This window comes from Mirounga leonina, unplaced genomic scaffold (assembly GCF_011800145.1).
Source record: "Mirounga leonina isolate KUSES-001 unplaced genomic scaffold, KU_Mleo_1.0 Mir_126, whole genome shotgun sequence".
Classification (NCBI taxonomy): domain Eukaryota; kingdom Metazoa; phylum Chordata; class Mammalia; order Carnivora; family Phocidae; genus Mirounga; species Mirounga leonina.
The window spans coordinates 28,000,538-28,017,066 of NW_023270314.1; the positions used below are offsets into that span (position 1 = coordinate 28,000,538).

Here is a 16,529-nt window from a genome sequence, read left to right on the forward strand (position 1 = left end):
TCTCTCTGTCAAATAAGTAAGTAAAATCTTTTTTAAAAAAGAGAGATTTAATTTAAGGTGGTGCCTCATAATTCCTTTCAAACAAAAAGCCTTGGGCGCCTGGGTGGCTCAGATGGTTCAGCGTCTGCCTTCGAATTAAGTCGTAATCCCGGAGTCCTGGGATCGAGTCCCGCATCGGGCTCCCGGCTCAGCGGGGGGCCTGCTTCTCCCTCTGCCTCTCTCTCTTTATTTTATTTAAAATAAAAAAAATATTTTTATTTTAAAAATAAAATCTTTAAAAAAAAAAAAAGCCTTCTAAGAATCTTAAAGGTATTATCCCACAAAAACCTTAAATGGAGCTGAGAGGGTTCAGAACACGCTTCCCCAAAATAAGGTACATTGACATATTGAGTATTAAGCTGAAGGAGCTTGAGAAAATGGCAGAAGCAGGAAGGTCACTCTGACCTTTCCCCTGCTCTTCTCCCCTGAAACAGATCATAAAACTCTCATATGAGAGGTGCCCTCCCTGTACCTGGAAGAAGGGAGCAATCTTACCTCCAAAGGCAAAGGGACATAGAGAAGAATCTTAACAAACAGGCCTTGCTAAATTTCCCCCAGTTTACTATACTTTACTCATACTCTTTGTCTTACCAGATTTCTCAACAAATGCCTACTCTTCATCAAACCTAGCATAAAAATACTCAGGTTTAAACATTTCTTCATGTCAAAAATAGAACTACCCTACAATCTAGCAATTGCCCCACTAAGTATTTACCCAAAGAATACAAAAATATCGTGGATGGAACTAGAGGGTATTATGCTAAGTGAAATAAGTCAATCAGAAAAAGACAATTATCATATGATCTCACTCATATGTGGAATTTAAAAAACTAAACAGGATCATAGGGGAAGACAGGGAAAAATAAAACAAGACAAAATCAGAGAGGGAGACAAACCATAAGAGACTCTTAATCATAGGAAACAAACAGGGTTGCTGGAGGGGAGGGGGACAGAAGGATGGGGTAACTGGGTGATGGACATTAAGGATGGCATGTGTTGTAATGAGCACTGGGTATTATATAAGACTGATGAATCACTGAACTCTACCTCTGAAACTAATAATACATTATATGTTAATTAATTGAATTTAAATAAAAAATAAAGCCCTAGGAAGCAAGCAAAAAAATAAAAACATAAATAAAATTTCAGAGAAAAAAAAGAATACAAAAATACTAATTCAAAGGGATATATGCACCACAATGTTTATAGCAGCATTATCTATAATAGCCAAACTAGAGAAACAGCCCAAGTGTCTATCGATAGATGAATGGATAAAGAAGTTGTAGTACACACAACACACACACACACACACACACATACATACAATGGAATATTTCTCAGCCATAAAAAGGAATGAAATCTTGCCATTTGCAATGATGTGGATGGGGTTAGAGAGCATTAAGTTAAGTGAAATAAGTCACTCAGAGAAAGACAAATACCATATGACTTCACTCAGTGGAATTTAAGAAACAAGGGGCGCCTGGATGGCTCAGTCCGTTAAGCGGCTGTCTTCGGCTCAGGTCATGATCCCAGGGTCCTGGGAACGAGCCCCGCATCGGGCTCCCTGCTCAGTGGAGAGTCTGCTTCTCCCTCTCCCTCTGCCTGCCTCTCTGCCTCCTTGTGCTCTCTCTGTCAAATGGATGAATAAAATCTTTAAAAAAAAAGAAACAAAACAAATGAGCATAGAAGAAAAAAACAGAGGCAAACCAAGAAACAGACTCCTAAGTACAGAAAACAAACTGATGGTTACCAGAGGGGAGGTGGGTGGGGAGATGGGGGAAATAGGTGATGGAGATGAAGGAATGCACTTGTGATGAGCACTGGGTGATGTATATAAGTGCTGAATCACTATATTGTACACCTGAAACTAATATTACACTGTATGTTAACTAACTGGAATTTTTTAAACTGGAATTTAAATAAAAACTTAAGAACTAAACATTTCTTCAAGTCTTCATTTACTAATAAAGGCTCCTGTGTCACATAAAACTTACATTAAATAAATGTGTATCCTTTTAATCTTTGTCAGTTTAATTTTCAGACACAGCCAGGGATCTTAAGAGCTCAAGAAAAACTTTTTCCTCTTCTACAGAGCCTAAGGTAGAGAAAGGCTTATATCACTGTGTAGGTGTGGCTTTTGTCTAACACAGTAAACCCCTCAAAAAGATTCAGAGAATTCTACGTTGAGAAACATTGTCATCCTGGACTAAACAAGACAGTACAAAATGAAAAGAGGTTTTTGGGACAAACACCCCCTTCATGTTCAAACCCTATGGTTTAGGAAATTACTCAGCTGCAAACAAAGGATACATTTTATGGAAAAGGAAAGCTAATCCAGAGGGCAAAACCAAGAGCTATGAAGGATTGTTCCTAGGCAATATAGCCGAGCCCTAATCACAGAAATGATGATATGGGCCTAGCTGGATTTCAGATTTGCTGTGGACCAACAACTATTCTGTTCCTTACATTTTTCTTTATTTTTTAACAGAAGTGTCCATAGTGGTTATCTTATGCCTGTCCACTGTTGCATACTGGGTGGGCTAGGGAGAGGTAATGTATCTCTTTAGCTTACAGGTCTTCAAAGTGAAAGTAATGGTACCCAGGGAGCTATACACAAGAAACAATATCCAAATAGCCTAACCTGCACCTGGATCTGATTTAGATGACAAGATCCTAGACCTCAAGCCTGAGCATGATGATGTATCAGGTAAGACCCCTCTGTGCTTTCTTTGGCAGCACATTACTAAAACTGGAACAATACAGAGAAGATTAGCATGGCCCCCGCACAAGGATGACACGCAAATTCTCAAATTCGTGAAGTGTTCCATGTTAAAAAAAAACAAAAACAAAAACAAAGACCCCTCTGAAAAGGGGTAAGTGTGTTTTGCACTTGGGAGGAATGTAAATAATCTGTGGCAGGAAGAACAACCAAAGTGGCTTTGAAATATGTCTGCATATTCTTGACACTCTTCCCAGAAAGAGGTGGAGTCTAATTCCCTTCCCTTTGAATATGCGTTGGCCTTACTGACTCACTTCTAATGAATAACATGCAATAGAAATGACACTGATTCTGAACTTAGGTCATAAAAGACAATACACCTCCCTTCTGGCTCTCTTATTCAGAACAAATGCTTCTGGAGCCCTAAGCCTCCATGTAAGAACTCTGGCTACGATGAAGCCCCTAGGTGGGGACTACACAGAAACAGAGATAGTGATGTTGAGGGATTATTCCAGATCCTAGTTATTTGGACTTCCCTGCTCAAGTGCCAGACCTGTGAGTCTAGAAGGAGAGAACACAAGACCCATCAGACTACAAGTGCATGAAAGAACTTGTGCAAGAATCACTTAGATAAGCCTAGTCAACACCCAGAACCTTGAGAGTTCTGTGCCAAGTTTGAAGTGGTTTTGTTCCTTGGAAATAGATAACTGCAACAGCATGCCTGGAGACCCCAGCCTGAAATGCTGGAAGGTCAAACTTAGCCTGCCTTGCTATATATACCATATATACTAACCAAATGACATCAAACAACATTTCCGCTCATCCAGCTCCTCCTCCTTCTCTCCAGCACCCACTGAAATATTTGATTTGATCATGGTAAAAGATATTTTGACTGATTTAAGACATACACAATTAAAATGTGACAATATGTTTCAAATTGTATGCCACTCTAGCTTTAAGTGTTATTTGAAATCACCTATATTTATACACAGTCCATGTTTCTTACTAGCATATTATTTCAGTTATTTTACAAATATTTTTGAAATGATTAAGTAATTTGAGACTGGTAGTCATACTACCTCCTCTACAACATAACACTAATTTGTAGAGTCTTAAAATGTGGTTCCTGCAACAGAACTAGAATAATCATCACTAATATATAATAACCACTATTTCTAAGGTCTTTTCATTTTTTTTAAAGAGGCTTTTTTTAAGAGTTTGTTTGTTTGTTTATGGAGCACAAGCATGGGGAGGGGCAGAGGAAGAAGAAGGAATCTCAAGCAGACTCTGTGCTGAGCACGAAGCCCAATCTCATGACCCTGAGATCATGACCTTGAGATCATGACCTGATCCAAAATTTAGAGTCAGACACTCAACCAACTGAGCCACCCAGGCACCCCAGGTCTTTTCATTTTTAAATGCTATGATCTAAATTCAGAGAAAATAAATCATCTGCATTTGAAGATACCCAATTCAATGTGCTTTAGATCACCGGCAGAGAATTTAATGTTCACAGATTATAAACATGATTAAGCTCACCTTCCACAGAGAAACTAAAACACCTGAGCCAAGAACTAATTGGTCCCAGCAGAATGGAAGAAGATACTCTGGAACAGGAAGAGCAAGGAGGCCTGAGGTGAAGATAACTTACTCTAAAAATTCTCCATTGTAAAAGCATTCCCAACTAGACATTTTAAGGAAAAAAACCTTAATCGTCTATGCCACCAAATAACTAAAACATCCTAAATTATTTAGCCGCAGTTTAATTAACCTTTTTCATCTTCCCTAGACTGTCAAATGTTTGATTTTTTTAGCAAGCAAGCACTGAGAAGAAAAAATCAAATATAATCGCAATCAGTTTGAGAAGAAATTTTAAAGAATAAAATATGTGTTCTGCTTTAGATGTGATTCTTTGACCATTGAGTATTACATATACCCAAAGCTTGGGTAACTAAAAGGAAAGAGAAGGTCAGTGTGCAAGTCTATTTAACCTACAATATGGCTGATTTTAAATATCAGCCTGGGTTCTGGGTCCTGATAGCACAGCCATTAAAAAGAAAAAAGGTTCTTTCTTACTCATAGGGCAAAAGTTTAGACTCTACACAAATTTTGAAATAAATAAAGGTCCCTTCCCACAGAGAATCCATAACTACTTCATTCTTCCTTCCTCATGCAAAAGTCCCAGTCCTTCAATAAAACGGACTTTGGGTGTCAGAAAAACACTAAACTTACTGAACTTAGTCACACTGAAGAATCATATATGAGAGCCCCTAACCTTCCTATGAGATTAAAGACTGTAAATAATATAATGCAACATAGTGGAAAACGTTCTGGATTCTCCCCCAAAAAAAATTCCTTTGAAGCTCTACATCAAAAAAAATGTGCCCTTCTACTTACCACCCTATCTTCCAGTACTTAGTACAGGGATAAACACAAAACAGTGCATAAATGAATCAATATTTTGCCTTTATCGCCCATATAAGAAACTTGCATTCTAGTTCCATTCTACCAGTAACAATCTACACAACCCTGGGGAAAGTACTTGCTCTCTCAAGCTTTAGATTTCAATACACAACATAAAATGAGGTGAGATGGAGACTGGGGAGGAGGATTAGACATTAAGTCTCATGAGGGCAACAACTCTGTCTTATTCAATACCTCTGTAACCCAGGCTAATAAAGTGGCTATGGTGCATTCAAATATATATTGAATGAAGTTTCTTCCAGCCCTGATTCCATAATTCTTTATCATTTGCTTAAATTATATTTGTTTTCTAAGCATGCAGTATATAGTCCAACATTCCTTCTCTACACTCAGCTCAATTAATAGTAAAGGCCTTTTAAAACTAGAATACTGGGACATCTGGGTGGCTCAGTCGGTTAAGCGTCCGACTCTTGATTTCAGCTCAGGTCATGATCTCAGGGTTGTGAAGTCGAGCCCCGTGTCTGGCTCTGCACTGGGCGGGGAGCCTGCTTATGATTCTCTCTCTTTCCCCCTCTGCCCCTCCATCATGCTCTCTCAAAAAAATTAAAAAATAAAAATAAATAAAATAAGAAGGTACGATTTGGACAAAGACAGGATGCCAGAAGCAATACAATTTTCCAGATTCTTCTGAGCTGGGTTTTGCAGTTTAATTTTACTGTGCTACTTAAATACACTATTAGAAGTACCTGGAATAGTGAGGTTAATCCATTGCAATCCAAAAATATATTCCAAACTCAAACACAATGTATTATTGTCTATTCTATATGTCCATCCTTTAGCATAAGTGATTGAGAACTGTATACATTTATTTAGGTTCATGCTTTTCACAGTATGCAACCAACAACTACCACCAACTCATTATTTAGAGTTCTTTCTATAACACCATATAAAAGCTGATATTTAAAAGGATCTTGTGCCTTTGAAACACTATCATCTCCAATTTAGGTGTAGCCTTCAAAAAGTTGGCCTATCTCTGTTATCAGGTAGTAATGCCTGCAATAAATTCAAGAACTTCAGCTTGAATAAGTTATTACAGTTGACATATTCCCAAATTATCCTAATTATTAAAATCTAAAAACAACTTTTGAAATATTAACCCATATCCTCACTAGCAATTTATAGTTTGTACCCTGCCACTTAGGATTTACTTTATGTTCATTCAGTCACCTACTATGTGCCAGATATTGTTCTAGCCCAAGGGTCAGCAAACAAAATTTTTCAATAAAGGGCCAGGCAGCAAATATTGTAGGCTTTACAGGCCACATGGTCTCTGTCACAATACTCAACTCTGCTGTTGGGAGTGTGAAAGCAGCCACAGACAATATACTAATGTAGGAGCATGGCTGTGTTCTAATTCAAGTTTATTTACAAAAACAGACAGCTGGTCATTTTTGGCCTACCAGTCCCTATTCTACACCTATGGTGAGACAGCAGTGAAACAAATTTTTAAAATTAAAATTAAGGGCGCCTGGGTGGCTCAGTCAGCTGAGCATCTGCCTTTGGCTCAGGTCGTGATCCTGGGGTCCTGGCATGGAGCCCCGCTTCACTTCGGGCTCCCTGCTCCGTGGGGAGTCTGCTTCTCCCTCTCCCTCTGCCCCTCCCATGCTCATGATCTCTCTCTCTCTCTCTTGCTCTCTCTCAAATAAAATCTTCAAAAACAGGGCGCCTGGGTGGCTCAGTCGTTAAGCATCTGCCTTAGGCTCAGATCATGGTCTCAGGGCCCTGGGATCAAGCCCTGCATTGGGCTTCCTGCTCAGCGGGAAGCCTGCTTCTCCCTCTCCCACTCCCCCTGCTTGTGTTCCCTCTCTCACTGTGTCTCTCTGTGTCAAATAAATAAATAAAATCTTAAAAAAAAAACTTCAAAAAAATTTAAAGTTAAAATTAATTAATTAATTACACATGCATATGCACACAGCCTATCGCATGCTGATAAATGCTATGGAGAAAAATAAAGCAGGGTAAAGGAGATAAAGAGAGCCAGAGCCTCATTGATACGGTGACATTTGAGCCTTACACCTAAAGAAAGAGGAAAAGCCATGCTGCCAACATAGGAGAAGCATTTCAGGGAGAGATAACAGGAAGTATAAAGGTTTTAAAGAAGGAACAACCTGGATCTTAGGAAAAAAGCAAAGATGTCCCTGTGACTGAAGGGACATGAGCAGAGGGAGGGGTCATAGGTAATTAGGCCAGAGAGGTAAACTGAGAACAGATTCTACAGTCTTTCAGGCCACTGTCAGAACTTTGTCTTTTACCTGAGATGGAAAGCCACTGGAAGATTTTGAGCAAAGGAGTGACAATCTAATTTGACTTTTTAGAGGATCATTCTGGATGTCTGTTGAGAACAGAATGTATAAAGACAAGGGCAGAAGCAGGGGAATAAGAAGACTAAATGTAATAATAATCCAGGAAAGAGAGAATGGCAGTTTGAATCTTGGTGGTAGCAGCAGAAATGGTGATCAGATTCAGTATGTATTCTGAAGGTAAAACATAATCAGATGTGGGGCGCCTGGGTGGCTCAGTCATTAAGTGTCTGCCTTCGGCTCAGGTCATGATCCCAGGGTCCTGGGATTAAGCCCCGCATCGGGCTCCCTGCTCTGCAGGAAGCCTGCCTCTCCCTCTCCCTCTGCCACTCCCCCTGCTTGTGTTCCTGCTCTGGCTAACTCTCTCTCTCTGTCAAATAAATAAATAAAACCTTAAAACAAACAAACAAACATGATCAGATGTGAGATGTTACAGAGACAGAGGCATCAAGGATGATTCCCAGGTTTTAGGCTCAAGTAACTGGAAGGACAGTCTTTATGTCCTAATATGGGGATGGCTGTGGGAAGAAGCCTGGGGAAACATTAAATTTGAGATGCATATTAGACATCCACGTAGAGATGTTAAGTAGGCAATGAGGTATACGAGTTTGAAGTTAATACTTTTACATTATGACTGTTCCCAGTATGTTCGATCTCTCCAACAGGTACCAATTCCTTAAGAACAAAAACACCTCACTTATCACTTTACTCACAAGTATTATCCTCCTCAAGACTATCTGCTCCTACTTTATATACAGTTCTAATAAGATTAGATTTCTAGGTTCTGAATCTATAAAAGACAGAAGCAGCAAATTTAAAGTAGGAGGGGGAAGGAGCTATAACTGACAGCTGACAAAGGAATAGATATTACAAAAAGCTGACAAAAACTAGAAGTATCTAGCATTCTGAGATTATTTACTATAGGAACAAACAGCTGTACATAAATATAAGTCAGTAGTCCCTGAAGGCCTTTTGTTATAGCACAAAATATTTCTAATTATCTTTAGTTACATTTAATGAAATCAATTTTTCAATGATATAATACATTTTTTTAAATATTGCTATTATAAATGGAAGAAATGGGGATGCCTGGGTGGCTTAGTAGGTTAAGCGTCAGCCTTCGGCTCAGGTTATGATCCCAGGGTCCTGGGATTGAGTCCCGCATTGGGCTCCTTGCTCAGCAGGGAGCCTGCTTCTCCCTTTGCCTGCCATTCCCCCTGCTTGTGCTCTCTCTCTCTCTCTGACAAATAAATAAATAAAATCTTTTAAGGTGGGGGGGGCACGCCTTGGTGGCTTAGTTGGTTAGGTCATGGTCTCAGGGTCCTGAGATCAAAATCTCCATCAGGCTCTCCGCTCAGCGGCAAGTCTGCTTCTCCCTCTCCCTCTGTGATCACTTTTGCTCTCTCTTAAATAAAATCTTTAAAAAAATAAATAAAAAAAAAATAAATGAAAGAAATGGCTGGCTCAGTCAGTACAGCATGTGACTCTTGATCTTGGGATTGTGGGTTTGAGCACCACACCGATTGTAGAGATTACTTTAAAAAAAATAAAATCTTAGAAAAAAAGTTGGGGGGGAATACCTGGCTGGCTCAGTCGGAGAAGCATGCGACTCTTGATCTTGGGGTCAGGAGTTCGAGGCCCATGCTGGGTGTGGAGATTACTTAAATAAACAAACTTAAAAAAAAAAGCTGGGGGAGGGAGGAAAAAAAAGAAATGGTATGTACAAGTTAATATCAATTATTTGAAAATTTGATGTGTTATTTTCATAGGATTTATTGCAAGGGAGCAAATGAAATTACTTACATGAAAGTCACTAAATAAACATTTATTTTGGCCTCACCCTGTGCTGGAAATGATGGATATAAGAAAAAGCAACCTGTCATTCAAGTTCAAGTCTCTTTTTGAGGGATGGAAATATAAACAACTAATTGTAATACAATGTGATCAGCGGAATGAACACAGACTTTGAACTAAGATATCTGGGTTTGAATTTTGCCACTATTCTTAGCTTACAGTTTGAATTGCTAACCATTCTTAACTTGCCAGCCATTCAAAAACAAGTAGCAGGCCACAGTTGACCTATGTATGAGCAGTAGTCTGCCAACCCCTGGTGTACAGGAATATTGGGGGTGAATATGGTGATCAGAACAGATGATTCTGTTCCCTATTTCCTGGGTAAGAAAGGTTTGGAAGTTGGAGAGACACAGAGAGTCGAGCTGTGGCTGCTGGACATGTAACTCTCCTTCCTATTCTCTTTGCCTAGCTAACTGCAGCTCATCTTTCAGATCTCTGCTCCCTTGTCACTAACTCCAGAACCTGCACTCTTCCCCTCCCTACCCGATCTGAGACTAACCTGAGGCTTTCACTACAGACTTCCAAAGAACCCTCACTACAAAGCCTTCACATTAAATTATAATTTCTGGTTTAATTGTCTTCCCTGCTAGATTATAAATCCATGTAAATGGGAACCTTTCTACATGCTCAACATGATATCCTGAACATCTAGCCCAGTGCCGGGCACATAGTAAGTGCTAATAAATATCCACTGAAATGAATGAATCTAACAATAGTTGAGGCTCCCATCCAGCAACAGCTCTTTCAGGAACCTGTCAAAACACAAATCCTTGCAGGCACTTGGGTGGTTTATTTGGTTAAGTGTTCAACTCTTGATTTCAGCTCTGGTCATGATCTCAGGTACGTCAGATCAAGCCCCAAGACAGGCTCTCCTCTGGGCATGGAGCCTGCTTAAGATTCTCTCTCTCCCTCTCTCTCTCTGCCCCTCCCACCCAGCCCCCCTTGTGCTCTGTCTCTCTAATAAATAAATAAAACAAAACAAACAAACAAAAACACAGATCCTTGGGCAGATTCCCTCCTTCCAGACAGAACTTTACTCTCCCCTCCCAGGACACGGGTCAAACTCTTTCCTCTTCTAACTCCGTTTCCCAGGCCAGATTTAAGGAATCTAAAGCTAACTCTCCCTGAAACCTCTTCCTTCCTTTCCCTTTCCAGCCCTGATGGTGAGACTCCCTAATTCCTTATTGTAATCTTGCTGTCATTTCCCCAGCAAGCTAGTAACAGCATCATTTACATTTACCAGTTTCCAGACTATCTAGGATATTGAAGAATAGGGTACTGAAAACATCTAGATGTTGTACTCTAAGTTTTCAACAAGAAAGGGGAAAAAATAGAGGCAGGGCAGGTAAACAACAGGAAATAAAAGCGGAAATTCTAGGGGCGCCTGGGTGGCTCAGTCGTTAAGCGTCTGCCTTTGGCTCTGGTCGTGGTCCCAGGGTCCTGGGATCGAGTCCTGCGTCGGGCTCCCTGCTGGGCGGGAAGCCTGCTTCTCCCTCTCCCACCCCCCCTGCTTGTGTTCCCTCTCTCGCCATGTCTCTCTCTGTCAAATAAATAAATAAAATCTTAAAAAAAAAAAAAAATAAAAAAAAAAAAAAGAGGAAATTCTCATTTCTGACTAGCTGCATGAACAGCCTCTTACTGTAGACCACGTTAGCCCCAGGAGTGCAGAGCAAGTAATGGAGCTATCGCTCCTCTGCCTTTCCCCCATCCTCTGCACCAGCACCAGCAGGGAAGTGAAGGGACCCCTTCACCCTCTATCCCTCACCTGCTTACACTACAATTTGCCTGTGACATCAAGACTCATCGCATTATGATCATTCCTTCTTTATATCACTTACCACAGGAATCCCAGGACTCTGGGTCATTCCAAATCCCTAAGTTCTCGTTCCCACATGGCTAAGTATATCCCCTTTCATCAACAGCTCCCCTCTCCTACTCAATTTCTGCTCCAAGTGATATCAGTTTCTCTGAGGCCACTGCTCTCTCTACAGTCCTACCTGTGGTTGCTCCTCTCCCACACCCTATACTACTGGGTCTCAGTCAGAAGAGGAGGTATTCATGTTGTCCCTCACTTCTGCTTCCAGATTATTCCCCTTCCTTCCTTCCTAAAACAGCTTCCTGTCAGATGATGCTACCACCTCCCACCCCTCTGTTGCATTCATCTGGCTATGCCTAGATTACTTCTCAAGCCTCCCAGATTTTTTTTTTTTAAGATTTTATTTATTTATTTGACAGAGAGAAACACAGCGAGAGAGGGAACACAAGCAGGAGGAGTGGGAGAGGGAGAAGCAGGCTTCCCGCTGAGCGGGGAGCCCGATGTGGGGCTCGATCCCAGGACCCTGGGATCATGACCTGAGCCGAAGGCAGACGCTTAACGACTGAGCCACCCAGGCACCCCCTCAAGCCTCCCAGATTTTAGTTCCTATCTCACTGGCCTGTCATAAGTCCAAGTGATTCACTCACTCACCTAGGTGACTGTTGCGATACTTGGCCTTCTCAGTTTCTTGACCGCCTCATAGGCAAACAACCCTGCCCTCTACCCTACTATAGCCACTCACTCCCTCAATCGATATCCTGTCCTAGAACGTGCCAACACAGTAACTACAGTCTCTCCATAATCTCTACTTCATCTGCACCCCACCCTCCAATCATCACTCCCTATCTTTTCAGGTTGCTCCTTCTAGCACCCCAACTCCAACAATACTTTGACCCCACCAGGAATTACAAGCCATTGATTCCACTCCCCTCTCAGGTCATCTCCTGCCTTAGCTTAGAGTTCAAAGTCCATTATAGCTTAGACTGAGGTCCACTCTCTTGCACGCACCTCAAGTGTCCTGCCCCCTCCCTCACTTCATCATATTTGCCTGGCAGAACACCCACCCTTATTAAATATAACTCCCTGTCAAACAACTAAACACTTCAGGACATTCCGGAGACAAATGGAAATTTGAAAACTGCCAGGAAACTGGATATTAAGGAATTATTAAAATTTTTGGTATGATAATGGTTTTTTTGCAAGCATCCATATCTCTTAGAAATATGAAATATTTGTGCATAAAATATGATGTCCCAAGTTGCTTCAAAATAATGTGCAAGAGTGGAAGTAGAGAAGTGTACAGATAAAACAAGATCGGCCACTAGTTAATATCTACCGAAGCTGTGTGACGAGTACATGATGGCTCTATTTTGTGTATTTAAAGTCTTCCCTAACAACATATTAAAAACAAAAAATACAATTGTCTCACTACTCTGTGCCTATACCATGCGGCTAAACGTGGCTTTGAAATGAAAAAAACAAAAACACATACCCACACGTCCATACTAAACCATCTCACTTAAAATTCACAATCACTAACTTCAAATGGTATCTTAGCTCAACATGACAATCCTACGACTTCTGCCTTATCTATTCATTCCTCCACTCCCCTATAGGTCCATTTCATGTCATTTCCTCTCTCCTCAAGCCATCAACACCTGTTCTACATCTTCACTCCTGGCTGCTGCCCTTCCTTCCATTTTCTCGGTGAAACAGGAAGCACTCACTACCGCTACCAGCCTGGATTCCTGTTTGCCTTGTCTTCCCTGTTACTTACCATGGATGAACCGACTGCTCCTAAGGCCAATGCCTCCACTTGGATACCAGATCCCCAGCCCATTCCCCATTGCCCTGCCTTCCCCCATTCCCACCTCTGCATCAGCACTGTTTCCTTCTCTATAGATCCTGTCCATCAGCATTATATAAAAACATTCTTATTTCTCCCAATTTATTTTTATTCTTTTTTACTGAGGTATAATTGATACATAATATTATAGCTGTTCCAGGTGTACAATTATTTCTCTCATTTTATTTTTTTTAAAGATTTATTTTTATTTGAAAGAGAGTGAGAGAGAGTGCACAAGAGGGGATAGGGTGAGAGGGAGAAGCAGACCCCCTACTGAGCAGGGAGTCCGATGCGGAACTCGATCCTGGGACTCCAGGATCATGACCTGAGCCGAAGGCAGTTGCTCAACCAACTTAGCCACCCAGGCGCCCCAATTTCTCCCATTTTAAAAGACAACTCTTTAACCCCAATTCCCCCTCCAGTTATGCATCCATTTCTCTGCTCTCCATGACAGCAGAACTAGAAGAAGCTGTCTATGCTCACTATCTCCAAATTCCTCTCCTCCCTTTCTCTTTCAAAATCACCCCAATGAGCTTTTATTTCCTGATTATTCCACCAAACCCTCTCCTATCAAGTTCAGCAACAACTTCCAAATTGCTAAATCCAATGGTCAATGTTCAGTTTTCATCTTATTTATATATCTGCAACATCTGGCACACCATACATATTCTTATTTTGTCTAAACGTTACCCTCTCCAGAACGTCAGCTCAATAAGGATAGGGATGTTTCTTCTGTTCACAGTTGTCTTTCTAGCACTGAGAAAGAACAGTGTCTAGTACATGTTCCATACATATTCCACTGATTCTAAAATGCCTTTTCCCCCCATATTTTAACATCTCTGAAATCCAGACACAACTGATGACATCTTTCAATTGTTGTATTTCTTCAAACCACCTATCACACTACCAACCCAAAACAACCTTTAATTAAAATCTCTGCTTGAGGGCACCTGGGTGGCTCAGTTGGTTAAGCGACTGCCTTCGGCTCAGGTCATGATCCCAGAGTCCTGGGATCGGGTCCTGCATCGGGCTCCCTGCTCAGCGGGGAGGGGAGTCTGCTTCTCCCTCTGCCCCTCCCCCCTCTCATGCTCGCTCTCTCTCATTCTCTCTCTTTCAAATAAATAAATAAAATCTTTAAAAAAAAAATCTCTGCTTGAGTGTTTGGTACCACTTGAGTATCTAGTGTGAATTCTGACTGAGAACCATTTCAAATCTCCAAGAAAGTTCTTCCCCCTCCTACACAACACCAGGATTGAGACATGCCTTCTGTCACTTTCTATGTGGTGGGTTTATTTCTCATTTACATTTTCATGTAGTTTCCCAGCTTTATGTAAGGCCTTGTAGAGACTACCCATCTTGGGCCTATTTTCTTTTTTTAGTAGGACATAAAATAGTGATGCATCTTACAACTGATAGTACCAAAATAGCAATACAAGCATATTATTTACAGAAATAGAAATAAATACAAAAAAGTGTTAACTAAAAAAGCTAAAACTGCCTCTGAGGAAAGTGAAATAAATGAGGAAAGCTTTTTTTTAAAACAAATTCTACAGAACTATTTGATTCTACACACTATATACACATATAACTTTGATAAAAATGAACCCTAAAACCGAAATAAAAGAAAAAAATTAAATAATCTTTGAGAAAAACAGAGGAGAGAGGAAAATGTATGTGGACATGGGGAAAAAAAGCAGGGGTCAGAAGGTAGGAAGCCCTTGAGTCTGTCTAGCAAGGGCAGAATAATGAGAAAGGACAAAAACAAAGGGAAGAACAGCTTAGCAAGGAGGACTGGAAACAAAGCATGCTAAAACAGCCTAAGATTAAAAAAAAAAAAAAAGCCAGAATAGGTTGTTTAATTGAAATTGTGGGGAATGATATAGAAATAGACCTTTTCAACTGAGCTCCATATTACCCATATTACTTAATGACCATCTCCATTTGGATATCCATTTGAATATACAAGTAGGAATTTATTTAAAATAGAAGATACAAACTAAACTAGTGACAGAAAGCAAATTGGTGGTTGCCTATGGGGGGCAAGGGAAGTGGAGGAGAGGAAACTTTTGGGGGTTATAGATATGTTCATTATCTTGACCCCGACGATAGTTTCACAGTGTATGTCAGAATTTAACAAACTGTCCACTGTAAATACATTAGTTTATTCTATGCCAATTATACCTCAAACATAATACCTATTGTTATAAAGTTGGTTTATAAAAAATAAGACAGGGAGAGCCACAGATTAGAACATTTGCAATGCATACAACTATAAAGGATTAGTATCCAAATGTATTAAGAATATTTATCAGTTTAAAGCAAAAACAAACAACTTAATAGAAAAATAAGCCATGGCAATTAACAAATAACACACAAGGGAGGAAACTTAAAAGACAATAAACAAACTGAAGTATGTTCAAACTCACTAACAATGGAGGAAAGGCAAATTAAAACATAAAATAGTATGACACTCATAAGATCAGCAAAAGTTATAAAGAACCAATAAAATTCAGGATTGTCATAGAGCAAAATGAATTCTTATATACTACTGATGAGTGTATAAATTGAAACAACCTCTTTGGAAAGCATTTTGATGATATCTAGAAAATTAAACATGCATAAACCTTAAGACCCAGAAATTCTACTCTCACTCATCAGCACAAGGAAACATGTAGAAGGTTCACACTACAACACTGTTTGTGATGGTTAAAAATTGGTTGGGGTGGGGCGGGCACCTGGGTGGCTCAGTCAGTTAAGCATCTGACTTCAGCTCAGGTCATGATCTTGGGATCCTGGAATCGACCCCACGTCGGGGTCCCCACTCAGCAGGGAATCTGCTTGTCCCTCCTTCTCCCTCTGCCCCTCCCCCTGCTCGTGCTCTCTCTCTCAAAAAAATAAAATCTTAAAAAAAAAAAAAAAAAAAAAAAAACTTGGGGCTCCTGGGTGGCTCAGTCGGTTAAGTGTCCAACTCTTGATTTTAGCTCAGGTTACTATCTCAGGCTTGTGAGATAGTGCCCTATGTAGGGTTCTGTGCTCAGCAGGGAGTCTGCTTGAGTTTCTCTCTCTCCCTCTCCCTCTGCCCCTCCCCCCCACTTGCACACACATGCGCTCTCCCTCTCAAATAAATCTTTTTAAAATTTTTTAAAAATAAAATGTATAGCCACATAACTGAACACCTATAGAAAACTTAAACTAGAGCTACATGTATTAACAAGGAACAAATCTCAAAAACCATGCTGAGCAACAAAAACAAACTGCCAAAAGATAAGCACAATATGATACTGCATTTATAAAATTAAAAAATTAAAATACTATTTTCCTTCTAAGAAGCCACAGATAAGACACATTATCTGACAAACCACTAAGAAAAAACTCTCCAGTTAATCAGTTGTAAAAATACATCACAAATGCAAAGATTAATTGGGGAGTTGGGGAAATATGCATCTTAGAACCAATGAAATACTCTTCTGT

At 40.2% G+C, this 16,529-nt stretch overlaps 1 protein-coding gene and 1 non-coding gene across 2 annotated transcripts in view; one reads left to right on the forward strand and one right to left on the reverse strand.

Annotated features, from left to right (window-relative positions):
* Positions 1 to 16,529, reverse strand: part of SPATS2 (spermatogenesis associated serine rich 2) — a 139,117-nt gene that overhangs the window by 104,681 nt on the left and 17,907 nt on the right. The window lies entirely within an intron of this gene.
* Positions 2,761 to 2,864, forward strand: LOC118009068. The gene has a single exon (XR_004678802.1). It is a non-coding gene; the product is annotated as a U6 spliceosomal RNA (small nuclear RNA).